The following is a 27,695-nucleotide window of genomic DNA, read 5'->3' as shown; positions in this document are numbered from 1 at the left end:
ATGCAACTCGGCAGAACAGGTAATGCCTCTAAATCTATGAAAGCTTTACCTAGCCTATAACAACAGTGGGGGAAATACCAGCTACACAGTAACCCCTAGATAGCACTGCATGCTATATTATGAGCTGAAGTACATCTTAGCCCAGTAATTACTTTAAGCTAAAACCCCCAAAGAATCAACAGCATAAAAATGCTCTATTTAAACATTTTTTTTTCTGCTGGGTGGTGGTGGCACATGCCTTTAATCCCAGCACCTGGAAGGCAGAGGCAGGTAGATCTCTGTGAGTTCAAGATCAACTTGGTCTACATAGTGAGTTCCAGGGCCAGTCAGGATTATGCAGTGAAATCCTGTCTTGAAAAAGTCAACCAATCAATCAACCAAACAACAACAACAATAACAAAAAAAAAGACAAAAATAAAAACAGAAGCTTCTTTTACTGATTTAAATTGCAGCTTCCAGAAATTCCAGTCATCATAAACCTCTTTACAATAGCTTTACGTCTTGGTGAAGCTGAACCATGAGGACAGCAATGAGTAATCATTTCTTCATGGCTTTCCGTCTTCCCTCTGTAGAAGCCCTTACTCCCACCCCATCTTCCCCCACGTAGTTGCAAACCCTTTTCCATAGCCGTGTGGGGAGCCATTGTGTCTAAAGGCCTCTGTGCACACTGAGGCACACACACGAGACTGGTCTCTTCTGTTCCTCTGACCATGGCAATTAAATCCAGTACCCTCCTCCCCGCACACACAGACACCGAAAATGGAACGCTTCTCCTATGAACAGCATCGTCATAAGCCTGCCTCAACTCTATTGTCCTCCCATCATTCAGGTGAAGAAACTAGGTCTTGAAGATGTTCAGAAAATGCCCCATCGACACTCAGTAGTTACACTGCAAAGGCAGGCTTTGAAGTTTGGATTCTGGTTACTTGACACGCTGAGACAGGATGCCAGTGTCCTGGAATGACCAGGCAGTGGATGCTATTTCCCTTCCCCCACTGGATGCTTACAAGTATCTGCTTGGTTCAGGATAACTCAAAAAAAAAAAAAAAAAAAAAAAAAAGGTTTCAGAGGAGTCCCTGGAAAGGCAAGAGTCGGGGGAGTGTTGTGCTCCTACAGACTCTGCTCAGACATCAAGTGCGGAGGGAAAGGGGAGAAAAGATGTTTGTGTATCTCTGTGTGATCATGCACCTGCTTTGAACCTCATATCCCCTGAAAGACTGTTTGTGGACCAAAGACGCTCAACTATTTTCTGAGCTTAACACCCAGTATATATGTTTTGTCAAGTACAAAAGTGTTAGGCCACATTCATAGCTATTCTGGGAAACTCCTGCCTGTAGCTTTACCTTAGTAATAATAACCTAGATTATAGAAAATCAGTTATTTTTCATCTGCCAGGAAAGTATCTCTGTACTGTGGTCTATCTGAGTTCAAAGGAAAAGAATGGCCACAAAAGATGGCAGCCGCTGTGTCATTCCCCAGATGCCGTGTCTGACTTGCCTCTGCTCTTAGCTCTTGCTTCTTTCCTTCTTGACACATAAAAACAGCAACCTAGAGAGACACTGGGGAATATTACCTACATGTATAATCTTGAATATAAAGGAAAAACTACAGTCAAATAAACTTACCAGGATACGGATGGATGCCTACAAAACAAAGATTCAGCTGCAGCAGCAAAGGAAGAACCCGGGAGTATCTTAAATTGAGCCATAGCTTTCATGCACCCCCCCCCGGGGGGGGGGCTGCTCCACATGGATGCCTGAGCGATCAAATCAATGCTCACGACCTTTTTCTTAGGCCATCTTTTCCTTTGATGGTTCCCTCAATCCCTGTAGTCAAGAGGAAGACAATGGAATCATTTCCTTTGGGTGGGGAGTATTCATATCACACAGTAATACATTATTTGCTCTTCAAGTGGAATTCTCTAATTAAATTATATTTCCATAGTATAAGGGTAAAGTTTACCACTGGTATCATTTGGTGTCTTTAACGTACTCAGACATCTTTATCCAATTGACTCATGCTCATTCAATGTCTAACAGAGAACGTGGAATAAATCACCCCTGGAGGCAGGGAAATACTTGTTGCTACATCCAGGATAGGTTGAGATGGGGAAGATGGTGAGTGAGCTGTTTGGCTTCCACAAGTGAGTTCCCTGAGAAAAATATCTGACTCGTTACGTAGACTAGTTACATGTCTATTGATAGGGACCTAAAATCAAACTTGAAACGTTCCAAACCTGGCGATTGTCTAGCACACTCTGGTGTCGCTGCAGACTGAACCGACTCTGTTAGGAAGACCGGGAGCCATCAAGTAGTCTTTGTGACTGCAGGAGAAGCCTGCACCGCTGGCCTTCTAGAGTTTCTCTTCCAGGAGACAGCAAACAATCCCTCCCTTAGCTTGCCTCTCATGTTAAAAGGAGAAGGGAAGTGTGAGGCGAGTCAGGAGTGCTCTGGCCGAGTCAGGGGCTGAACTTGAAACCCATCCAACAGATATGGGTCAGTGTCGACTGTGTTTAAAAGACAAACCTGACCCTGAACTTCCTCAGGTTTCAGGAACACCGAAGCACCTTGCTGTTTGGCATTTTCGACAGAGGCTTGAAGTCTTCTTCTGGCTGCGTCCTTCTTGGCCAGGAAAACAACATCTGAGTGAGTGATTATCTACTAAATAGGGTCTGGTGACCTTTGTGATTTTTCTAGGACCTTTCCCACCCCTGCCAAAGGCCTTTCTTGCCTTTGTCGAAGGCTGAGTGTCCCCTCTCTGAAGAATCGCAGTGTATGAGTCCACCCTAAAGCAGCTGCTGTCTCATACAGCACTTGCAGGATTGGTTCATGGGGGGGTCACAATTTTTTTGTGGAGATCACTCTGTTGGCCGTGCAATAGGAAGAGAACAGAGAGAAGACTACAATAGGAAAACGGTGAAGAAATCCTGTGTATGTGGAAGAGCCCACTAACTAAGTCAATAACAGCATTAGACTTGGTTATAAATTACATACTTATGAAGCAAGGTGGCAGGGGGTATAACGAGATGGTTGTCAGGTGGTGGGGCCACATGCCAAAGGAGGGACGGTAGAGAATATGGGAACTGAGGCATAAGACAAAGAACAGTAATTTATCATTGAACATGCTGAGGTAGGTTCAATGAGTAATTTATCATTGAACACAGGATTAGTATCCTCAGGTATACTGGATAAGAGACCCCTAAAATAGTCAATGGGGTCTGGGAGGGAAGTAGAAGACCCAAATAACCATACCATGAAAGAAGCAGAAATTAAAAAAAAATCAGCCCTGGCTTCAGTTCTCAGCACTGACCAAATGAAAAAGACATTAAGAACCAAGGATAAAGTCTGTATGGAGCTGCAATTGCGGGTCTCTGTTCTGCAGGATGGCATTTGTGGAAGTTGTCAAGAATGACACATACTTTAAGAGGCACCAAGTGAGATTTAGAAGGCAGAGAGGGTAAAACTGGCTACTATGCTCGGAAAAGATTGGTGATCCAGGACAAAAATAAGTACAACACACCCAAATACAGGATGATAGTTCGTATAACGAACAGAAATCCCATCTGCCAGATTGCATATGCCCGTATAGAAGGGGATGTGATTATCTGTACACCATATGCACAGGAACTGCCAAAATACAGTGTGAAAGCTGGCGCGACAAAGTATGCTGCAGCCTACTGCACTGGCCTGCTGCTGGTCCACAGGCTTCTCAGTACGTTCTGTATGGATAAGATCTGTGAAGGCCAAGTGGAGGTGACTGAGATGAATACAGCATGGAAAGCATTGTTGGTCAGTCTGGCGCCTTCACTTGCTATTTGGATGCAGGTCTTGCCTGAACTATGATCAAGTTTTGGGAACCCTGAAGGGAGCTGTGGAAGGGGGCTTGCCTATTCCTCATAGTACCAAATGATTCCCGGGTTATGATTCTGAAAGCAAGGAGTTCAACGCAAAAGTACACAAGAAGCATATCATGGGCCAGAATGTTGCAGAATTCATGTGTCATTTCACAGAGGTAGACGGAGATGCTTATAAAACAGTTCTCTGGGTACATAAAGAACAATGTAACTCCAGACATGATGGAGGAGGTGCATAAGAAGGCTCATGCTGCCATCAGAGAGAATTCAGCCTGTGAGGAGAAGAAGAAGAAGAAGAAGAAGAAGAAGAAGAAGAAGAAGAAGAAGAAGAAGAAGAAGAAGAAGAAGAAGAAGAAGAAGAAGAAGAGAAGAAGAAGAAGAAGAAGAAGAAGGAAGAAGAAGAGGAGGAGGAGGAGGAGGAGGAGGAGAAGAAGAAGAAGAAGAAGAAGAAGAAGAAGAGGAAGAGGAAGAGGAAGAGGAAGAGGAAGAGGAAGAAGAGGAAGAGGAAGAGGAAGAAGAAGAAGAAGAAGAAGAAGAAGAAGAAGAAGAAGAAGAAGAGTAGGAGGAGGAGGAGGAGGAGGAGGAGGAGGAGGGGCTGTTCCCAAACTCTCCTCACCCAGAAGAAAGACTGGATTGCTTAAAAGAAGGCAAGCTTCCTCAGAGTTCAGGAATAGGTTACTGAGAGCTAAAGCAATTTTCTGTGCAGATGTTTTCATAAAGATAATAAACTTATTGACTAAGCCCCCCCCCCCAAAAAAAAGAACCAATGATGAGGTGAAATAGCTCACAAGAGTCCTGAAAACGAATGGTGATTGGCAAGAGCTATCTCAGGAGGGTGAGGAAGACAGAACTAGAGGATGTGGCTTAAGGAATGAATGGTGGGCGAAAAAAATGGAAGAAAGAAACAGTCTTCTTGTCTCCTAGAGGACGGGAGTAAAGGAAAAAGGGTGCTGGAGAGGGTCACGCCATGTGTCGAGTAGGAGCCAAGAAGGGAGTCAATGTTGTCATTCATGGAAGGTAAAGAACTCCAAGACGGGCAGAGAATAAATTTCTGGACAGCAGGAGGTCCTTGAAAATCAGGAAGGACTGGGCTGTGACCATAGCGGGAGGAATTCCTATGTAAAAATTCAGGATGGATGAGGCTGTAAGACCCGAGATCCAAGGAAGAGGACCGGTAGAGAACAAAAGACATGGCTGCAAAAATCATTTCCAAGTGCCGGCTTCTCTCTTTTTCTCAAAAGGAATTCTTTCACCTTTTCAAGAGAGGGGGTGGAAGGAAGAGGCAGCCTGAAGGGAGTGAGGAAGGTGTGTCTTGTGATGTCCCTCCCCCACAGCCGCGCTTCTGATGTTCTTGGGACTGAGAACTTTCGCACAGTAGTAACTGTCCTTTCACTGTATGAAGTGGTCATGGGTGTTCCCATATCGCACATGGGGAGAGCTGGGCCTCAAAGACATTTATCTTTGGCCCAGGTAAGAATTATCAAGTCTGCGGGGAGGTGGGATGCTCGATCAATACCCATCAAATGAATGGGCTGCATAGGATATACTCTCTAACTTGTTACACCGGTGTGTGATGCTCCCTCAACAGAACTTTTGCTAATGAGTCTATATTCTCACGTAGCAGTAAGCTCCAAGAGACGTCACAATAATGAAAACCACAAAACTTGGCTGAACAAGGAAATGCCAGGGCTACTTTATTTACTCCAAACAGAAAAGCTGCTCACCTGATGATGACTGATTGGAAAATGAGATTTAGTTGGACAAAGCCCTTGAAGCTCCCATGTCTAGCGCTTCCAGCAAGGACTTCCCTGCCTCGGAATTAATGTGTGCTCAGTCTCAGTTTTACCGTGGATACTATCTGGATGAAAATTCCTGCCAAAACATTTCACTAAAGGATTTACAATAGACTTTCCAAGGCTCTAGCTGAAGGGCAGCAGCTGATGTCAGCGTGAGCCTGCTGGCATTCGCCAGTTCGTCTGGCTGAATAAAAAGTAACCAATTGTGTCTTTGGGAACCCTGCATGTTCTTCATAGCTGTAAGCCAAAATCTAATGTGTGTTCTTCTCACCATTATGCCAGCGAAAGAGAACTGTGCAAATAATAAAATGTCATGGAATGTGCAAATAGGGCATTGGCTCCCAAGGTCCTGTGGGTAGGAATTTGACTTTTCCCGATAGTCATTTCAGGGAACTGCACCAACGTTTGGCACATGACAGGGGCTAAAAATTGCATGCTGAAATGAGTTGCATGCTGAAATGACCTGCATCAACATTACAGGTGGCTTTATTTTTTTTCCTCCTAGAGCAGAGTGCAGGCCTGTCACTGGAGGATTGCTGTGTGCACAAACGCTCTTAATTCATTATTGAAGTTCTGGATGAATTATTAATCCTGGAGATAAATCCATAGCTGGAGTTGTCTGTCGTTGCAGTGGGAGGAGAATGACTAGTAACCCATGTAGGCAGTCTGCCTACATCGTCACCCCCTTCTCCCCCCTTGAGTCTTAGATTCTGCAGCTCTCCCAAGCTATGGCTGTGAGTCCCATTCTATTCCTGACTTATGGTTTGACCTCAAGATGAGTCACTTAATCTCAGTTTGGTACTTGTTTCCCCTTCAGTGAGAGTCAACGGGGCCTGGCTATGCAGCCAGAAAATCATCAGACCTGAAAACTGGATGTGTCTCTCAGTGCCATCCATCATTTCTGTGAGGCCCACGGAAATGAATCACAGATACAAAGCCCCAATGGATTCCCCCAACTCCTACCAAATGAGCCCTTTGGGGTGGCTAAGCCAGCGCAGAGCGCAGTGAAGGGGAAAAGATAGGGAGCTGGTGATGTCTGCCCTAAACCCAAAGGGGCAAAGTCTGGCAACAGAGGGCAGGGGGCAGGGTAGAGATACGACTCTGACTGGAATGGCTGTGAATAGCTTGCGCCCTTGGAGACAGCACACCAGCCTTTGCTTTTCATAGATAAACACAGAAGACAGCATGTGGGCTCTTCAGCCCTTGGCATTTAAAATCAAGTGAACTTACATACAAGTCTGTAGAGTAATGAGATACACACACACACACACACACACACACACACCACATCATAAGGCCTACAGGAGCAGTGTGAAAGAGGGCTGCTATTCAGGATGTCTCAGAGAGAAGTGCCCAAAGAACAGAGGCTGGGATGGGATTGGCTCCTTTTCCTTTAAGTCTATTTCCTCCAGGGAGTAAAAAGGCTCGCAGAGACAAAGGCCCACATCCCTATGAGAACAACCTAGAAAGGTCCAGGGCAGATAACACACCTTCACTACCACAGAATTAAGAGAGGACTACAGAGTATGATCCATTGTCATGACTGTGGCCACAGCCCTGAAAGGGGCACCAGGACAATTGGAAACCTTGCAGACACTGCATTTACCTAACCAATCTCTAGAGCAGAGGCCCAGGCTAATCAGAGGGCAGACTGGAAATGTGCCCACATCGTCTTCCTGGTCATGTTTGCATGTGGTGTTCTCCAGGCACCAGAAGAAGGCCTTTGAGTCCGCATCACCTTGCAGCTCTGCTCACAGCACCATCTGGGTAACAGCAGTAACTGATGGGCACTTCAATCACACATAAAAGCCTCTCACATTTTATGTGCCACGCTGTAAATCTTACCTGTAGCAGCCAGTGTGACTGATGAGACAGGTCCTCAGCACAGCAGAGTGTCTCAAGAACCTTACATGTGACAGTCGTTTAGGAGTATCTTTGTCCTGTGACAGCGTTTATAAGCTCTGGGAGCCATAGGAGGAAGTCAATAAATATGCAATATGTTAAAACAGTAAAATCATAAACAGTGCTTAGCACACACTTAGGAGAGAAAGGGCAATTTCTCAATGTTTAAAAGGAAAAAAATGAAAGCAATAACATGCTGCTTAAAAGAACAATCCAGGGACTGGGCAGGTGGCTTCATTACTTACACACTTGTGACACACATATGAGGACCTGCGTTTGATTCCCAGGACCCACATAAAAAGCCAAACACGATGGCATACTCTTTAATCCTAGCACTGATAGTAAGACAGATAGATTCCCGGGACTTGCCATCTAGCCAATGTATCCTAGCCAGTGAGCTCCAGGCCAGAGGAAGATACTGTCTTCAAAGTCAACACACAAAAAGTGGATGAAACCTGAGGAACAGTGCACATATGTCCTCTAGACTTCACACACCCGTGTACATAAACACACACACACATGCATGCTCACGTGTGTGGAGGGCCACAACCACATTCTCCATTGCTTCTAGGAACAAAGGTAGAGATTGACCTCTGTGACCTCAAGGTGTGGCGGTACACGCCTTTAGTCCTGATGCCTGGGAAGCAGAGACAGGCAGATCTCTGTGAGTTCAAGGTGATGTAGCACACGCCTTTAATCCCAGCGCATGTGCTCGTTAACTCTCTACCGCTGTGTCCCTGCCTACTCCCGAGGCATCATCTGGGATAATGGGCAGCGGACCAATCCAAGAGTGACACGTCAGAAGCGAGGACTGTTTCCTTTATAAGGGCTGGGTTCCCCTCATTCTGGGTCTCCGCTTTGGAAGCTGATGCTCTCCCTCTCAAGATGCATTAAAGCTTTACTGCAGAAGTATCCTAAGTGCCCCGCGTCGTTCTTGCTGGCGAGAAGGTAGCGCAGGACACACGTGCGCATGCATACACATGTATATACAGTGTATTGCAAGCACATCAGATGGAGACTTCTATTCCATTGTATTCTATTCAAATGGAGACTTTGGCTTTAGGTTCAAGTGCAGTGGAGAGATCCTTCCGTCTCCTGTTGGAGACAATTGAGATCGGATCCAACCTAGCTATTTGCTTTTCAGTTTGCTGCTCTGCTATAGGTGTTCAAGGGAAGGGATGGGGCAATCCTCTTCCTCATCCCAAAGTCATGGGGTGGATAACCAGATGTGGGTAGTGACTCTTGTGTGGATCAGTCCTATCGAATGCTGACAATCTTTAATTTTCCTTACTGTTTATGCTGCTGTCCCACTGCTTTCTCCAGTGGGAAGCACTGGCCAGCATAGCCCTCCTTTTGGTAACAGCACCTGGGTTTTCCTTTGGGAAGCCATTTCTCCCTTGCCTTCAAGACAGAGGTCAATGTATATGGGTAACTCTACCAATGGGCACAAGAGAGCTAGTTTGGGCCAATCAGAGGGCAACACTCAAGCTCCATCTCTGAGTGTTTGGGCCAATCAGAGGGCAACACTCAAGCTCCATCTCTGAGTGTTTGGGCCAATCAGAGGGCAACACTCAAGCTCCATCTCTGAGTGTTTGGGCCAATCAGAGCACAACACTCATGTTCCACCTCTCACCTTCTCTCTCTCTTCTTCTTGGGGTTGATAGCTGATGGTTGGTCTGCCATCTCTGTTCCATAAGACAACAAGAGAGAGAGAAAATGACGACATCATCTAAGCCTCCCTTTTAGAGAAAACTGTTTGGAACCAAATTCTACCTAGAATTAAAAATATTCTGATGTACATAATTCTTGTTATTTTTTTTCTTCCTTCAGTTACTTACAATTAAAGTTTCCAAACCCAAAGAGGAGCAGAAGGAACGGTAAACGGGTGTCTGGATTTCTTCTAAATTTTTCCAACTGTTAGCAACTTGATACATAATTATCTCTATGGGCCTTCTATGTATCACTATATATTGTTATATCTACCTGTCTTTCTCTAGCATTTGTCTGCCAGTCTGTCTGTCTGACTACCCATTTATCTATTCATCCTCATTTTCTTTTGTGACTATGCAACACCAGTAGTAGCATCGTGCTAAGAAAATTAAAATCCATTCAGTGGCTTATTTCAAAATTTCCCCAGTTTTTCTGAAAATACTTTTTATTTCATTTAATTTTTCCCTTAAGAGTCATCAGTCAGATGGCATTACTACATTTGGTGGGGTTTGTCTGTTTCTTTGTCTGTTTTGGTATTTTGTCTCTTTTAGCTTACAACAGTGTCCTGGATTTCATTGTATATTTCCTTTAATGACATTGTATGCTGGCTAATTTTATGTCAACTTAACACAGATTAGAGTCATCTGGGAAGAAGGAACTCCAGTTGAGAAAAGGTTTCCATTAAGATTGGTCTCCAGACAAGCCTGTAGGGCATTTTCTCAATTAGTGATTGATGGGGAAGGGCCCAGCCCATTGTGGGTGTGGTCACTGTGGACTGGAGAGCGTGGGTGCTATAAGAAACCAGGCTGAGCAAGCCATAGTGAACAAGCCAGTAAGCAGCACCCCTCCATGGCGTCGACATCAACTCCTGCTTTCAGATCCCTGCCGTATTTGCATTCCTGTCCTTCAGTGATGGACTATGGGTGTGAAAGCAGAAGCCAAATAAAACCTTTCTTCCCTAACTTGCTTTTTGTCATGGTATTTTATTATAGCAATAAATTAAAAAAAAACCTAGTAGCCATGACTAAGACATATTGTATTCTAGTTCATATTTTAGAACCCAGATGAATTGTCTTACAAAATGTACTGTATCCTGGGTTTTTCTGATTATTTACTCAAGTTTAGAGCCATAATTTTAGCAAAAAATTCTTCCCATGTGGCATGTTATAGTCAATTCTGTACCTGGCTCTCTCTCTCTCTCTCTTTCTGTATGTATGCATATAATGGGAATCACTTCACTTGCCTTATAATGATGTTCCCATACTTGCGATTATAAAATCAATAGAATTATAAAAGTATTTAAATAAATTTTAAATAATGTATATCAATTTCCCCTATAATTTATTTGACTAATCTGCTAAGGCTAGATAATAAAATTGTTCCTTAGTTTTTCTAAGTTTGCCACAGTGAAAATCCCAACACACATGCTATTTCGGACATTTTCATTTCTATCTAGGAATCTATCCTAGAATTGGGAGCGTTGTGCCAATGGGAAATGTGTATGTAGTTTTTAAAACTATTGCCAGGATCCCTTCTGTAGAAAACTGGCAACATCTCTTGACACACAGTGTTGTCCCTTACAGAAAGCTCACTCGTACTATGGTCCATACAGGTTTCCCCTAATGTCCTAAGGAACTGCCTGCTTCTCGTTGATCCCTTTTGGCTTCGAATCACCTAGCACTGTTTAAAAGAGATGCTTGGTGGGTACTGAGCTAATGAATGAATGCATCTATGAATGGACAAACTGTTCTTTCCCACGACTCTTGTCGGGAAACTGAGCCCCAACTCCAGTAAGAACACCTTTCGAGGCCACTGTCCCAGTCAGCACAGAGGGCTTACTGGATCCACGGCTGTGCAAGCAAGCAGGAAAAGGTAAGCTGTTACTTCGGTGTCTGCAATAGTAACCCAAACACATTTGGTGAGCACCCACAGCACGCCGAGTAAGACGGACACCAAAAATAAAGAAGCCATTCTCCGGCTAGTTCAGTCACCTGTAACCCAGGCACTCAGAAGGCTAAGGCTGAAAGTTGGTAAACCCAAGGCCAGGCGAAACTACAAAGGGAATTCTAGGCCAGGCTGGGCTACGTAATGAGAACCTTCCCTCCCGATAACAAAGCAAAACGAAGGTTCCAGAGCTCAAGTTCGCAATGCAGATGTCTGTGGGATGTGAGACCCACGTGCACAGACAATAACAAGAAGAGGCTTGCGTGGTGAGTGCCCAGTGGATAGTGTAGAAGTTTTGAATGCAGTAAGAATTTCAAGGAGGAAGACCAAACTGCACTCTGGGTGTGGATGGGCAGGAAGTCAAATCAGAGAGGACCTTGGGGGAAAATAGGGCAGCCAGTGCCGCGGTAGAGCAACAGGAAGTAAACCAGGCTGTAGCAGGTAGGTCATATAGGAGAACGGCCCCGGCACACACTGGAATTTGCCGTTCGCGGCTAAATTCAGAGGGAGGTCTGCTAAGAAATATGGCAGTTCACAGCTGCGATGGTTTTCGTTTGAACAAAAGTCTACATGCTTTTCCACGACCCTTGTTTCTTTGTCTTTGGAGGGGTCCTTCCCCACCTTGCATGACTGACCCTGGTCCCTGGTGAGTCTAGGAAACAATCAGGCATCCTCGTCGCGGCTGAACCACTCCTGGCCTTCTACCCTGGCAAGAGTGATCAGTCCCCATCAGATGTGCATGTGGCTGAGGAAGAACGAAGGCCCTCTTTCCTGGAACTGTTGGGCCGGGAGCAGGTGGCTATGGAGCCCAGATAGTGTCACCGCCCATCTCGTGAGTAAAGCCCACTCACACGGAGAGTGAAATGGAGCTGAGCAAGGCAGAGCAGACTCTGTTGGAAAGACAGAGTTCTGGTCATCCTTCAAGCTGGGGTGTCCTGTACCAGCAACGCTTCCTGGACTTGCCAGCTTTCTGGAAACCAGAGAATTCTCTTTCTGTTCCAGCTAACTTGAGATTGCTTTCGCTCACTTTCATCTCAAAGATGCCTGAACGACACGGGGAAGCTTCGACTTCACCCCATAGATCAAAGCTTCCCAAAGTCGTTTCCTTTGATCGCTGGTCCCCAAAGTCCTTTTAAAAAAAGAAGAAGAATTTGCATAGTAAATCTAGTTTGAGAATACAGCCTTCTAAAACCTCCCCTGTGGGTACACTGGTGTAGTAACATATTAAACACCAAAAGGTTCTCCTTCCTTGGGAGCCTTCCGTGTGTCCTTCCACACCACTGTGCACTGTCCCCACCCTGTTCTGCATCCTGGGAGGTTGACCTGATGCTCCGAATCTACAGACACCTGACCTTTGGTCCTAACTGGATTTGGACGAGCAAAGTCGGCCTCATGGAGTCGGGCGAAGGAAGGAGGATTTTCCAGTGTGTTCCTTCTCCTTGTGCTGCCCAACCCAGTCACGGTGGGCTGGTTGTGTCTCTCCTCTCAGGGCCCAGTCGCTGCTGGACATCACCTTCCAGACAGAGTCCCCTTTCACTCTCTGGCTTTGAGAGTGATTGGTGGTTCCTTGCTGCTGGAACAAGCCCAGAGCCATTGTGCCCCCCTCTGTGACTTTCTCAAACCCTGTCTATCATTTGATAAACTGTTCTGAGATTAGTAATTTAGCGTGTTATGCTTCCTTCCAGGGTCTGTTTGAAATCGTATTCCTGATTAACCCATTATTTCCTACACCCATTAAACCTGTAGTTTGTTTTAAACGGGAAAACACCTACCGACGTGCAATTGAACAGAGAAGTTTCGCCCACATGCTTTTCTAGAGGCCTTGAAAAGGCAGTGTCTTGGTCTCAAGATTTTAGAAGGATGAAAGTAGTGGAACATTTTCCCCCCACTTTCTTAGCTTGTTATTTTCTCCTGCAACCAGCCAGACGGTCACATTAGACCCCAGTCTTTAGTACTTCTGCCCCTCTTCCTGCTCTTTTCCTACCCAAAGCCCACCCTTTAAAGAAATGGTCCAGAGTGTGCCGCCATTCACCCACCAACATTCTCCAAAGTTCTGCCCTCAGCCTGGCCCTTTCATTCACACGGCCACTGCAGTTCCCCCTCATCCCTACGGATAAAGGGTAGGTTTTAATCTCTTGCATGGGTAAGTCAATTTTCTTGTTTGATATCATCTCTCACATCCCACAACTTCTACCAAGTAATACTGTTTTACATAGAGATTGTACCTCCTTTGTCTCCATTGATTTGAAAATTAAACTGTACCCCTACACACACACACACACACACGCACGCACGCACACACGCAGCATGCGCCCACACATGTGCACACACACACACACAAGCACTCATTACATTGCCCAGACTTGTCTTAAACCCTTGGATTCCTCACACCTTAGCCCCCTGGAATAACAGGCTCTCAACACAGTATTTAGCTGTCATTCCTTCATACGAAGTTCAGACCTCATCGTAGAAGTCATTTTCTGATCATCCCAGATAGGCGTGAGTTCTCAGGTTTCTGAGGGACTGGCACTAATTACCCGCTGAAGGGACCTTCAGGTATTCTGAAATCATGGTAGTGTCTGGGACTACTGTCCACATCCTAGGACTTGTTAACCCTGCACACATCTGTCACAGACTGACAAGTGCTGCCACAGTCTGAATTACATCCCAGTCCTCCATACCACAGGATGTGACCTTATATGGAAATGACGTCATTGCAGATGATATCAGTTCAGATGACTTCATCCTGGAGTAAGGTAGATTCCTCATCCAATCAAACCAAAGTCTTCAAACGCGGACCTTGGCCCACAAATTATGAGAATACCATGTGAAGACTGGAGTTTTGCTGCTACAAGCCAATGAGCATCAAAGCTAGCAGAGCATGTGAAGTTACAGGAGAGACATGAAACAGAGGCTCTGCCGTGGCGTCAGAAGGAACCAGCTCTGCCGATATCATAACCCAGCTTCCCAAACCGTCTGGCAGTCCGTTGCTGTGATTCAAGCCACCTAGCTTGTACTTGGTTCTGTGCTTCTGTCCAAGTATCACAGACAACTCACGGAGAAGAGCCAAGTCTCGTGGCCGCTCGGAAGAGGGTGTCCATCTAAGATCGACCGCCTGAGCCTTATGTCATTTCTGGCTAATTAATTCCCTTCTCTGAACCTCGAAGTTCTCCTCTGTAAATGTGGAGATAAAAATCTACCTTGGAAAGTTGCTGTAGGGATTAAAGAAGATAACATTAAGTTATTAGGCACGGTGCCCGACACAGTTAACATGTTTAATAAATGCTAGGTCTTGTCTTCCTAATCCTCTCGCTGTGCAAACGAGGTCAGACCTAGACATGCAAAGTGCCTGTCGGCGCGCATGCAGCAAAGTGGCAACAAGTTAAAAATTAAACAAAAGCCAAGAGTCCCGCTTCCAGTGCACAGGCATCAGTTCCCACGTCTTATCATGCATGGTGGAAGAGAACGACGAACACGGTGGCATTGATTAAAAGGCATCTGATATATGCGCTTTATTTACTCAGCGGCAGCTGGAGCATTGAATTTAAGGAGTAGGGCTTTTGTGGATTTTCTCCCATTCACAGGTTGCTCAGATGAATTGTATCTTAAAGCAAACTTTCCATGCTTTTTTTGGGCCAAGTTTTTTTCCCTTAAGGATGGTATGAATCATAATACATACTTAGTAGTGGGCTAAACACAGGAGCATAAATGAATGAACAGAATCTGTCGGGAGGTTTATGGGACATCACTAATTCATGTGTTTGTGTGCAAAAACACTGCACAACTGTTACTAAACCATGCTGGGATTCCCTTTAACCACGTAGCCCTCGGAAACACAGGGTCTTTGCCTTGCATAGGTCTCCCCGCAACTCGCCCTTCTGACTTCAACTTTCTTTCCGTTCTTTTGAGTCTGACTCACGCGGAGACTGCTGAGGAAGGAGTGGCTTCTTCGCAGGTCGGATGAGACGCGCCCCATTCCCGCCTCAGAGTGACACCTACTCCGATTCTTAGACCAAAGTAAAACTTGATTGTGTCTAGTAGATTATGGTGTTCCTTTCATCATTGATAATCAATGCCCATGGTTTTTATGCTTCGCCATGCTCAGATATCAATTACGAGCCAGAGAGGTGGGAAGGAAAGCTTGCTGCCGAGCTGGTCAGAGGCTGAGGACCCTATTTCCTATGCTGCGGGGGGGGGGGGGGGGCGGGGGGTGTCTCATGAATCCATTGCTGGAAGATGCAGCTTGCTCGGTAAAAGCCCTGAGAAGAAAAGGGGCATGAAAAGGGTGATTAAAATCTATGATCTCACCAGATTTTTCTGGTCTCTTCCATCGTGCCAGGACAACTTGCATCAGGATTTTTTTTTTTTTCTGGCTTGCAAAGGGTATTGAAGTACCTCCCTCCGAAACAGGCACTTGGAGACCCTTATTTCTAAGATGACGCTGTCAGGAAATTAAGTGAAAATCAACATTGACCCATCAGCTTTAATTTTTTTTTGTAGGCCTAAGACCTCTCACTAATAACGCCAGATCTCTATACTATTTGAGCCCCCTCCCCCTCACAAAGGGATAAAATAAAGAGAGGGTTTGGAGAAGATCCCATGAGCTGAGAAATCGCCCGTGTTGTCAGCGTCAGCATCTTCCTTAGGGACAGTTAGACCTCCCTGGGGCCACTGAGATAGGGGAGGGGGTAACCTGGATGGCTTTTCATCAACTGATGTCTGCAAAGAACCTGCCTGTGGCTCTAAGCTTCCGCAGTGCAGTATCGGCTGTCCCTTTTGGTTTCCCACAACCACATGGCTCAGAGTCTGGTTGACAAGAAGATCAAATATTCTGTGCGTTGACCCTGAGTGTGCGCCTGTCTTCTGTCTCAGAGCCAGTGCCCATGGGCCCATGTTCAGTGTTCCTGGAGCTAGGTGACAGGGCAGCGTCTGGGTGTCTCAGGTGAAAAGAGGCAAGACCTTCACCTACAATCTTCCCCGGCGGAAGCGGAAGCCTCAGGCTGCACTTCTGCTGGTTTCCAGAGTCCCCTGAAATCAGATCCACATCTCTTCCCCATTGTGCTTGTGGAGAAGGGGGTCCAGAGTTCTCAAACATCTTCGGTTTCTTATTAAAAAGCCTGGGGCTTCATTTTTGTTCTTTTTGTTTCAGTTGAAATAATAATGCCACCTTGGCCTTAGTAACTGCTAATGTGAGCTGTCCAACGTGAGGTTTTCCAGTGTGTATTAGTACAACGTGACTCCCAGGTACCCAGTACTCGAAGCATAAAAACAAATCACTTCAGATGAACCATTGTAATAACCAAGCATATTAACATAGATGATTTGCCTCTGCGATTATATTTTTGATCTCAGTTATATTGGAACTACGAAACTTGGCAGAATACTTTCCTTAACCGTGTATAACTTAATTCCTTTGATAGAACAGGATATACAGATAGGTACAACCAAGAGCATTAATCCAGCTGTGATAGGAATTGGAATCACTAATGATCAGTGCAATGAGGAGGTCATTTTTTTTGCTTTAGGAATAACAAGAATTAGCCAGGCAGCAGTGGCACATGCCTTTAACACCAGCACTCGGGAAGCAGAGGCAGGTGGATCTCTGCCTGGTCTACAAGAGCTGGTCCAAAGCTTCAGAGAAACCCTGTCTTTAGAAACGAGAGAGAGAGAGAGAGAGAGAGAGAGAACAAAACAAGAATATGCGAGCTGGGGACAGGGCTCAGCCAGTAGAGTGTCCACCTAGCAGACATGAAGCCTAGCATCGATCCCCAGCAAAGCCTAAGGCTGGTGAGGTGGGGACAAGTGGTAGCTCCCTAGAAAGTCCGAGGCTGTTCTAGGATCCATGAGACCCTGCATCAATACGCATGCCCTCAAAACAAGCAAACAGACAGCAAATAAAATCTGATGATGATGAAAACTTGTAGAGAGGCAAAAAAAAAAAAAAGGAGAGAATATACACGAGAGACATGGATAAATTGCATTATTGGGAAATAATTTTATTTGTTTATTTATTCATTTTTTTCTTGAATTAGTATCTTCTATTATATTGTGCAGACTATAGCAGAGGTTATATTCTCTGGCCAGTTTTGAGCAGCTTCTCTCATGCCGCCATAACACCGTCCCTACACCCTTGCAGTCTTTGTTCGTCTCCTATATCCAGAAACATCCGCTCCACACCCTTCCAAATTCTCCACGCTGTCCGGGCCCTGGACTTCCTAGTTTGTAGTCACAACTCATTTTCTTGACAATGGTCCCCGGCTCCCTTGGCAGTCTTCTGACTCTACCTTTGGCTTCACTCCTTAGATTCACTTCCTACTTCCTGTTTGTTGGGTAGGCTAATTTTTAGGTGTTTTGAGTAAATTCTTGTTTAGTCTAGCCAAACCCTGTGGTCTTGGCAACTGGGCATGAGTTTTCATGGCTGCCTCCCTTCCTCCCAAATAGCCATGCGTTCAGAGTTCATTACACTGAAGGATGAAAACTAGAAACGATGTATTGCTTCTATCTATCTATCTATCTATCTATCTATCTATCTATCTATCTATCCATCCATCCTTCCTTCCTTCCCTCCATCCCTCCCTCCTTCCTTCCTTCCTCCCTCCCTCCCTCCCTCCCTCCCTCCCTCCCTCCCTCCCTCCCTCCCTCCCTCCCTTCCTTCCTTCCTTCCTTCCTTCCTCGACAGAGTATCACTATATAGCCCAGGCTGGGTTCAGATACTCCTGCCTCAGTCTCCCTAAGGCAGGCTTTACAGCTGCACACCAGCATGCCTTGGACTCTCACGGCATTCCTGTGGACTGGGTACAGGTTCTTCCATGGAGCTTGGAGCACAACCTGAACAGTTCAGTAGGGTTTCATCATGTAGCGACTACCACTGGATCAAATCAATAAGAACTCATTTAAATGATGACCAACTCTCAGAATCAGAAACGATGGAATCAGCTGTTGTTTCTTATAGAGAAAGAGTCAGATGCACTTCCCTAACACAAAGAGAGCTTTGAATGTTGAATCTAACCCAGTGCATTTCCCCAGAGAGCACACTACCACACTACAGTTCTGTGGTCAACGAGAGCAAAGGTGCTCCAAGAGCTCTTGGGAGGGAACTAGTCTTGAACAACTTCTGTGATCTCCAAGAGGCCTAGACACCTGAATATTTTCTTAAGAACCTAAGGGCAGATTTGAGAAATGAAGCCACCAAATACAATAGATATAGATGTATTCCAACTGTGTCTGTCACTAAGCAAGGGACACAGTCTGTGCCAAGTTTGCACAAGGATCCTGCAAAGGTGAAGGAGGAATCTCTAGCACTCTGGATGCTTCTGCTTCCTAGTCTTAACTATGGTCTGTGACCAAAAACTGGAATCTCTCTAGAAACGCCCCTTTCCAGGCCCCCTCGTACCCAGTGGAATCACAACCTGCACCAGCTAGATCCCCCAGGACTCTATTTGAGAGATGGGTAAGCAATTGCTTCCTTTGCCTACGTTGGCATTCTTCCTTGTCCCACTTCCTTGTGCCCACTGCGTTCAGTGATACAAATGGAATTTTAAAACAATGACAAATGAGAGTCACATGTGAGCGTGGACATGGGCGTGCAGGAAAAGCCACTACAGATCACGTGAGGGTTTTACACCTTGAACCTAGTACAAAGCTTCCCAAGCTTTCCCAGATGCGTTCGCATCAGTGCATCGCATTGCAAAGGGCCTGTGTCTGACAGCTGTGACAGATGCTGACAGATGTGGCAGGGTGATTGGGTAGGTGCTTCTGCCCAAGTCTCAGGAAAGTCACCTGCACCCAGAAGTCTGGGTCTCACATGTGGGATGGGAACCCTTATTTTGTTCATGTATCTTTTAACCAACCCATAGAATATTTGGCTATCCAGTGAAATGTGTGGCTTAGGATTCAACATCTTTCTAACAACTGAACAGTTGCATGTGAGGAGCTATCATGCAGGCTGCATTTTATGCACTTCACACTGTTCCATATGCCGGGGACCGAGTGGAGACAGGAGTCCCTGGATGTCTGTGGATGCTCATCAGTAAACCAGGACAGCTCTGAGCTTCTAAATTGCAATTAGGCTACTCCAACAGGCTGAGATGCCACAACTGCAACCTAGTAGGGTTTTTTTCCCATGGAAGTCAGAGAAGTGGGAAATATTTCAAGCAATTTGGCATGCTCGCATAACCCCTTTGCACAAACCCCTGCACTAACAGTTTGCAATTAAAGCGAAAGTGAGTGAAAATGGACTGACCCCTCACGTCACACCGACCGCGCGTGGTAGACTCTGATGGATGAGTGTGCATCACGTCTGACCCATCCCCAGTAGCGGAGAACCAGAAAGGTGCCGACTTTCTATATAGCGAATGTATTGGAGGCGGGTTCTGCTGTAACGTTAATGGCAATCAGAAGCTAAAGTGGAAGACACGCTGTATCAAATATACACATCTACGGCAAAGAGACCCATCCAAAATCCAGACTGCAGCGGTAACTGCATTTTCTGCGACAAGCATGGCTTTCCAGATAGTGTCTTCTAGATGCTGAGAAACACCCCAAATTTTGGGCCATCCCCCCATTTAGACTGAACTATTTGGTACCTGGGATCGAGAATTGTCACTAGCTTCATTGGAAACGTTGTTCTGCAAGATGGAAAAAGTCATTATATGACAACATATATTTCTGTGCTTGGTGCCATGTTAGTCCCTTCCCTTTGTCCAGCAGAAAATTTTCAGGGCTGCTCTGCTAATATCATTATACCATGACTCTTGAAAACATTGCTGAGATGCCATCAGATAGTTACAGTTCTCCTCTGACATTTTATAAACTCTGTGATTCAAGCGTGGAGTGTTTGTCATTTAATGACTAAAAATATCCACCAGAGGAATTTTTCTGGGATCGAATCACTACATATGCCAAACAGTTCAAGTGGGTCTGGGCTACTTGGCAGAGGAGACAGTAAAAATGATCAGTTAATAAGCTGGAATTACAAACCAAACGGAGGCCACAAGCTGCTCTGCCTGGATCTGGGGGATTTGTGCAAGGGGCGAGCATGAGAGAATAAAGTGGAGCCCGACTGTGAAGGTCGTGGACTGGCCCGCGCCTGCTTTTGGCAGAAGACATGTCAAGGCATTTGGCAGGCGACTGTGTGGGCTCTCCTCCTCAGAAAGAGTGCTCTGGCTCTAGCTGGAGGGCGGCTAGGAGGACACGGGTTTCCTGCAGAAGACACAGCAGGCATGCGCAGAAAGCAGAGTGAAAATACGGAAAAGAACAAATAGAAACAAAACAACCGCTGGGTGGAGAGACGGAGGATGGAAACTGGAGCGGCAGGGAAGAGAAGGTCGATGATAACTGCATCTGTGTTTTGAGATTAGGTGTGAGGTGGTTCCAGTCGCCGAGTTAGTGATCACAGGCGCGAGAAGGAAGCCGGGCAGTGGTGGCGTACACCTTTAACCCCAGCACTCAGAAGGTGGAAGTCTGTGAGTTCGAGGCTTGCTTAGTCTACAGAGTGAATACCAAGACAGCTAAGACTACAAAGAAAAACCCTGTATCTAACAACAACATCAAAAAGTCAAAACAAAAAGGAAGGAGGAGAGGGAAGAGGAGGAGGAGGAGGAGGAAGAGGAGGAGGAGGAGGAGGAGGGGAGTCAGGTACCACTGGGCATGCCCACACATGCTGTGCATGTACAATCTGAGTCTGGTATTAATGAGTGTGGTCTTGATAACTTTGAATTGAAATCTGCCTAGGATATTACTAAAGCATACTTCCGGGTGTGCTTATGAGGCCATTTCCAAAGACGGTTAACATGTTGGAGCAACGGGATAAGGAGTAGACTTGCTTTTCTGTAGGCAACACGGGCCACTCAGGTGGGAACCCGGAAGGAACAAGAGGGAAAGGAGTCTGCATGCTTCCTCGGCCGTGGCTTACACGTCTCTGCCATGCCCAGCTTTTGCGCCATGATGTTCTGTTTCACACACCCCAGATCAACAGAGCCAGCCAACTGTGGACTGAAGCCTTTGAAACTGTGGACCAAAACAAACAATCACTGTCTTAAATTACTTTCCTCGAGAATTTTGTGACCGCAGTAAAAACCCGACTAAAGCAGGGAAAGCTGAGCCAGGGAGCCAGCAATTTATAGGCACTGCAATGGACTGCCAGTTTGTTGATGTGCGTGTGATTGCTTGTGTTCTTCAGCTTCCCAACATAGTAAAAAAAAAAAAATACACGAGATAAATTAACTTCAAATGAATCTGGAGAGATGGGCTCGGTCTTCCGCTCTTGCAAAGGACCCAAGTCTGATTCCCACCACCCTCGTGGTGGCTCACAACCATCTGTGATTCCAGTTTCAAGAGATCTGATGCCCCCTTCTGACCTCGGTGGGCATCAGGCACCATTGGTCTCAGCCAGCACCATAAACCAAGGAGGGGCAGCTATGGAGGAGGAAATGGTCACCTCATGGCAGCAGAAAGCAAAGAGAGAGAAGGAAGGACCTGGGATCCTAATACCCCCTGAAAGAGCATGACTTCAAGAACCTAGCTTTCACCCACGAGACCCCATCTCCTGAAGATCCCACCACCTTCCAATACTGCCATTGGCTGGCATCCAAGCCTTTAATACATAGGCCTTTGCAAACTAGTCCGGTCTAAACTATGGCATTGTTCCAGTGAGAAATTTGTGTGTGTGTGTGTGTGTGTGTGTGTGTATCTTTATATATAGTTATATGTTTCTTTATATATATAGTTATACATTATATATAATATATATGTATTTAAAGAAACAGAGAAGTAATGAAGTGGACTTGAGAAAAGGCAGAAGTAGAAAGGAGTTTGAGGGAACTGTATTGACAATAGGAGATTTTAGGTCAATTTTCAGAATTGTATGCTAAGAGAGATGTGAAGTAGGCTAAATTCCTGGAAGAACTGAGTTTGACTTAAGAGAAAGTGAGTCAGGTTCATTTTTCTTTTTCAAGTACAATGGATTGAGCCCAGGGCCGTGTGCACAACAGGCAAAGACTCCACCACTTGCTACCCCACCAGCTCATAAGCTGACAGTGTAAAGGGGTCAAGAAGTCATAATAGCTACAGCGTGTGATATTATCTACCACACAGCTTAGGATAGTATGGTCCTCATAGACAAAGCAGAAACTACGGGAAGAAACACAGTATTCATCCCAGTGGCTCTACGTAGGAGTGGAGCGTGTAGGGGGAAGCTGTCAATGGCTCTGTTGCACGTTTACCCAGTCTCACCATACAGCTCCCGGGGGAGAGAGACAAGTCGAACAGTCTGGAGAGAAGGACTGGAGGTCAGGATGACTGGGGTGTCAGTTGTCTGCAGAAGGGAGACACTAGTTCTCTTGAGAGCTACCATCTCACAAGTGCTTTCCCTGTGGCTTCAAATCCATTGTTCCCTTCGATCCTCAAAGCAACATGAGTATGGCTTAAAAATAAGGAAAGTGAGTCTCAGAGACCTCAGGACTGTCCAGGCCAGCAGAATAGCAAGGCAGAGTATGAACCCATATTTGTGGAACTTCCAAGCCTTTGTTCTTTTCCTTTTTAAACTTTATTCATTTTTATTTTATGTGCATTTTGACGGCATGTGTGTGTGAGAATGTCGGATCCTCTGGAACCGGAGTTGCAGACAGTTGTGAGTTGCCATGTGGGTGCTGGGAACCAAATCCATGTCCTCTGGACGAGCAGTCAGTGCTCTTGACGCCCGAGCCATCTTCCAGCCGCCTTTGCTCTTTTCATAGCCACAGAATCGCCGGTGTCAGAAACATCTGTTCGCGAGCAGCAGGCCCTCACCGACAGTCCTGGCCTGGCCTGCTTCCTGTTCTGTTGCCATCACAAAATACCAAGACTTCTAAACAACAGAAATTTATCTCCTATAACTCCGACAACTGGAAAAGCCAAGATCACAGTGCTGATATGTTCCCAGCATTTCCTCTCCTTAAGAGGACATTCTTCCTGCATTACAACATGACAGATGATATCACATGGGAAGGTAAAGCAAGCAGACGTCAACAGAGCTTATTGTTATCCCAGCAGCATCATCATCATCACAATAAACACAGTTCTCATCGTAGTCCTTCACTTCATGAATGGGCTGAGTGCGCATGACTTAGTCATCTACAAACTATCCCACTTCTCACACATTATTAACAAACAGATTTGAGGATCAATGTCTACGACATACATTTCATGGCACACATCCATACCAAACGGGTATTCTAGGAACAGGCTCCAGATGTGTAGGGGAAAATTAGGCTTGAGTCAACCAAGCTGCTGGGCGAGCAGGGGATATGACATTTGATGCTTTGCAGGCAACTGTAGTGTGAGGAAGGAGGCTGAGCAGAATAAGGGACAAAGCCTGATTCCAGGGTCTGCATCCACTGAGATGGGGTAAAGCCAGGATGGAAGCTGTAAGACACCGCTGGTTGCCACGAGCGATATTGAACAGGAAAATGATATATAGCAATTTTCTCTGAGATAAAACCATCCATTTTAAAGGGATGCTCCTTAAGACACAGGTTGCTAAAAGGGAGGTGAAGCAACAGGATGTCCTAAAGGGAGGTAAAATGTCCCATTCTACTGGGAAGCTCATTAAGTACAGGAAGGAAACAACACAGTAGCTTCGGGAAGTTCCTGAAGTTGAACAAATTCATTAAGTTCCTCCCCACTCAAACACATATGGACAGTAAGGACTGCTGAGAGGTGTTCTCAGAAAAGCAGCTGAGTCGCCTAGTAGAGGCTCAGACCAGCTGAACTGCCCAGAACAGACACCCTCCTACCTGTTGAGCTGTCTTCAGGTTGTGCAATGTTCTCCAGGTTCTCAGGATTTCCTAAGCTGTCACCCATGATTGGTTGGTCTTTTGGTGATGACAGCTGTCAAAGGAGTCATTTTTGCTCTTGAAGTAACCTCTCACACATATTTCTGTAATTCACACCAGTAAAAGTTATTGGTTCATCGAGTTGGGCTTTGGTAGTAGCATCTATACTTTGGTCTGTTGTCTCCATCTAGGGTCGTGAGTAGATATTGTCTCACATATTCCTGGAATAGAGTCACATAACAGGAAGCAAGCAGGGCATGTCTACCAAGGGGATGTGAGTATTTATTTAAGAATGATGGAAATTAGGCATATAGATGGAAGAGAGAAAGAAAGGAGGAATCATGGAAATGCCAGTGAAGACTGAGAGGAAGAAAAGAGTCGAGCAATGAATTAAGGACCAAGACTCCAAGACTCCAGGTCTAGAAAGAATGAAATATAAATCATCCTTCAAGACAAGAAGGAAAGAAGGATGGAGAAAGACATGATTACGTTTGATGATGGAGGGAAAGGAGACTGAGAAGATTTAGAACAAAGAGCCTGCCTGCTCTGTTCCTGTCGCCGTGTGATACAGAAGGAAAATGATAAAAAGCAAATCAGAGAATCAGGGTGTGAACAAAACAAGCTGGTTAAAAGAACAAGGCACTGCGGAGTCAAGGAGGTCAGAGAACAGCCTAAACTCACTGCCACCGCGCTTCTTGTAGTAGAGGGAGGAGGCAGAGTGTGGTGGGCTGTGCAAGTAGTGAGATGACCCGCGAGGAATGAAACAGCGGCATCTGACTCTGCTGCTGGCTTTCTGAAACTGATTCAGAGCAGCCACAGGTGCATCTCAAGACTACAGAGGCCACACCAGGACTGGAACTCAGATCCCTGGTCCCAGCCCTCTGCCCCTGCCGCACACCTTACTCACTGAGACAAAGTTAGGTAAGTAAGACTGAGAGCAGTATTGGGAAAGCTTCTTCTTTCTTTTCTTTTAATTCTTTTTTTAAATTTTATTTATGTATGTATTTATTTATTTTGCTTTTTCAAGACAGGGTCTCACTATGTAGCTCTGGCTGTCCTGGAATTCACTATGTAGAGCAGGCTGGCCTCAAACTGACCGAGATCCACCTTTTAACTCTGGTTCTGAGACACAGAGACGCAATCTCTTATGTATGTGTATTTTCTGCCCTCGTGGGGCAACTCTTGATGGGGCACAGTATCCAGCTGTCCAGAGAACAAATGTTCAGGATGCTGAGGTGAGGTAAAAGGGCAAAGGAGATGGCAGGAAGCAGAAGAGGGTGAACCCAAGGCAGAGTCATCACAAGAGCATCAAATATTCAAAAAGTAATGTCAAAGAAACACTAATTCGTAATTATTCCATGGGACTGAATAGGATGCCTTGGAAAAGAGAAACCACATTGAAGATATCAACACTGTCCACAGTTTTCAGAGGGGTGGGACTTGTCTGAGCCACCTAAGGAAATGGGAATAAGTTCAAGACAGTGATGTCTGTGGGGGCGGTTCAAAGACAGTATTTTTCTTTTATAGTGAGTTTCCTGTCACTAAAGCATTTCAAGGGTAGGCTGGACAATAATTTGGCAAGACTGCTAAAGCATGAGCCAGACGTGTAATTCCCCTGGAGCAGCTTTCCCCGATTTGTAAATAAAAGACTTCCGGGGATTGAGGGGAGCGTGATGGAGCCCGTGGTTTGCATCTACGAGAGCTGTTGCTTTAGACAGAATGAAAACCAAGTCTGTCTTGTGTTGGAGGGGAGCAAATAAATACACCCTTGTAATTGTGGTTTAATAATGACCTTTTATGATGTATAATTCATTATAAATCTCATCAAACTTTAAGGATCTTAGACATTTTCTCAAAGCATAGATGCTAAAAATGAAGCTATCATGCGGTATTTTGTTTTTGTTTTTTTTTTTTTTAATGAGATGAGCTTAATGTGTCCCATACTGGCCTCGAATTCACAGCAGTCCTCCTGCCTCAGCTTCCTAAGGGTGAGGGATCTTAGGGCTGTAGGGTCTGACTTTGTTTGTAAGAATGAAAGAGATCTTTATGCTCAAAAGGACAAGGTCTTTTTTCTCAAATCCTTCCAGGTGCTCTAGATGCTTTCATGGCCCCTATGAGCTCAGAGGGCCAAAATTGGTGGGTAGTGTTTAGAGAAGGAACCTCCCCACCAGGTCCAGCAGCTGGTGTGCATAGGAACACAACTCCTGCCTCTTTAGCAGAAACATGACATAAAAGCTCTCCAAATTGGCACATGGTGTCACCAGTTGTCACTCATCAAAGTAGTGCTCAGAGACCTATCATTTCCTTGTCCCATAAGCTGACATATCCTGTGTGTCCCAACACCAATGACATGTTTTGCTACTGTATATATTTAAGCAGCCATCCAGTTTCTGTCACTTCCAAATATCTAAATATCTTTTCCAAGTCCTACCCCTGCACCCCATGCTTTAGGTACCCGACCCATCTTTCTTTGCAAGTCATTTACTAATGAAATTCTTTTTTATTAAAAAAGAAGTGTTTGAGTCTGGACAGTGGTGGTACACACCTTAATCCAAGTATTTAGGAGGCAGAGGCAGGAGGATCTCTGACTTCAAGGTCAGCCTGTGTTGTGGGAGCTCCTTAAGTCAATAGTCTTTAAGATACCAGCCCTACGTTGGGTGCCAGATGAAGACAGAAGCTAAAAAGAAACCCTACACTAGCCCAGAATTGAGTATAATAAAGGGTTATTTATTTAGGGGTAGACTTACAGATCACAGTTCTCTGCATGAACAGGGAATAGGAACTGAGTCCAGCAACCAGAAGAGAGAGCGAGTATGCTTTAACTCAACATTCATAGTATAAGAGACCATGCCCAAATGGGCTGATATTTTAAAGGCTATTGGCTGAAGGAGTTAAGTTACATAGATAGTAAGTATTATAGGCCAATAGTCATTCATGTTTGCTATACTTATACTCAGATTAATTAGATCCTTTAGATACATAGAGATTGTGGGTTATCTTCAACCACTTCAAAGATCTGTAGAACATGGCATTTAAATAACTTATGGTTCTGTTGATATGAGACATTATTGCTCCTGGCAACACCAATCTATTTCCAAGAGAGTGTTAAGCTCCAAAGACACTCTACTGGGAGTTTGTTTTCTTCTCAGCACAACTAGACTTTGGGCAAGGGACTGTCCATGCTTCGACCACTGACAAAGTGCATGGTATCTGGACTGGACAAGCAGGATACAAGAAAAAGACTGTCAAAAGTTGGCAAGACAGGGTAAGACAGTTCTGAAAAATTTCCTGTCTCTGGAAATGGTTTGTCAGTTACTCTAGGCCGTAGCCAAAGTTGGTTGCTTCAACAAGCCTGGTCTACAGAGCGAGTTACAGGACAGTCATAGTTTTACAGAGAAACCAGGTCTCAAAATCACTCCCTCAAGCCCCCAAATAAAATTAAGTCTTCACATTTTCATACCCATCACTATAGCTAAAGAGCAGGGACTGGAGTCTGAAATCAAGGTTAACATAAGAAGGAAGTCAGTTTGTAGAAGCCTTTTCTGTCAAGACTTCATCTAATGAACAAAGCTTATGCAAGAAAAGTCCATGCAATACAAATAGGAGACAGCCAGACAAGGTGACACACACCTTTAATCCCAATAAAACCCAGGGACAGAGGCAGGCAGACCTCAGTGA

The 27,695-nt window shown here is 45.3% G+C and overlaps 1 pseudogene; it reads left to right on the top strand.

Annotated features, from left to right (window-relative positions):
- Positions 1-3,382: 3,382 nt before the first annotated feature.
- On the top strand, positions 3,383-4,527 carry LOC125392417 (large ribosomal subunit protein uL18-like; annotated as a pseudogene).
- Positions 4,528-27,695: the final 23,168 nt, after the last annotated feature.

Source organism: Myodes glareolus, chromosome 12 (assembly GCF_982192425.1).
Source record: "Myodes glareolus chromosome 12, mMyoGla1.1, whole genome shotgun sequence".
Lineage (NCBI taxonomy): Eukaryota > Metazoa > Chordata > Mammalia > Rodentia > Cricetidae > Myodes > Myodes glareolus.
Note: the sequence above shows the minus strand (reverse complement) of the source record. Positions and strands in the feature narration are given on the sequence as shown.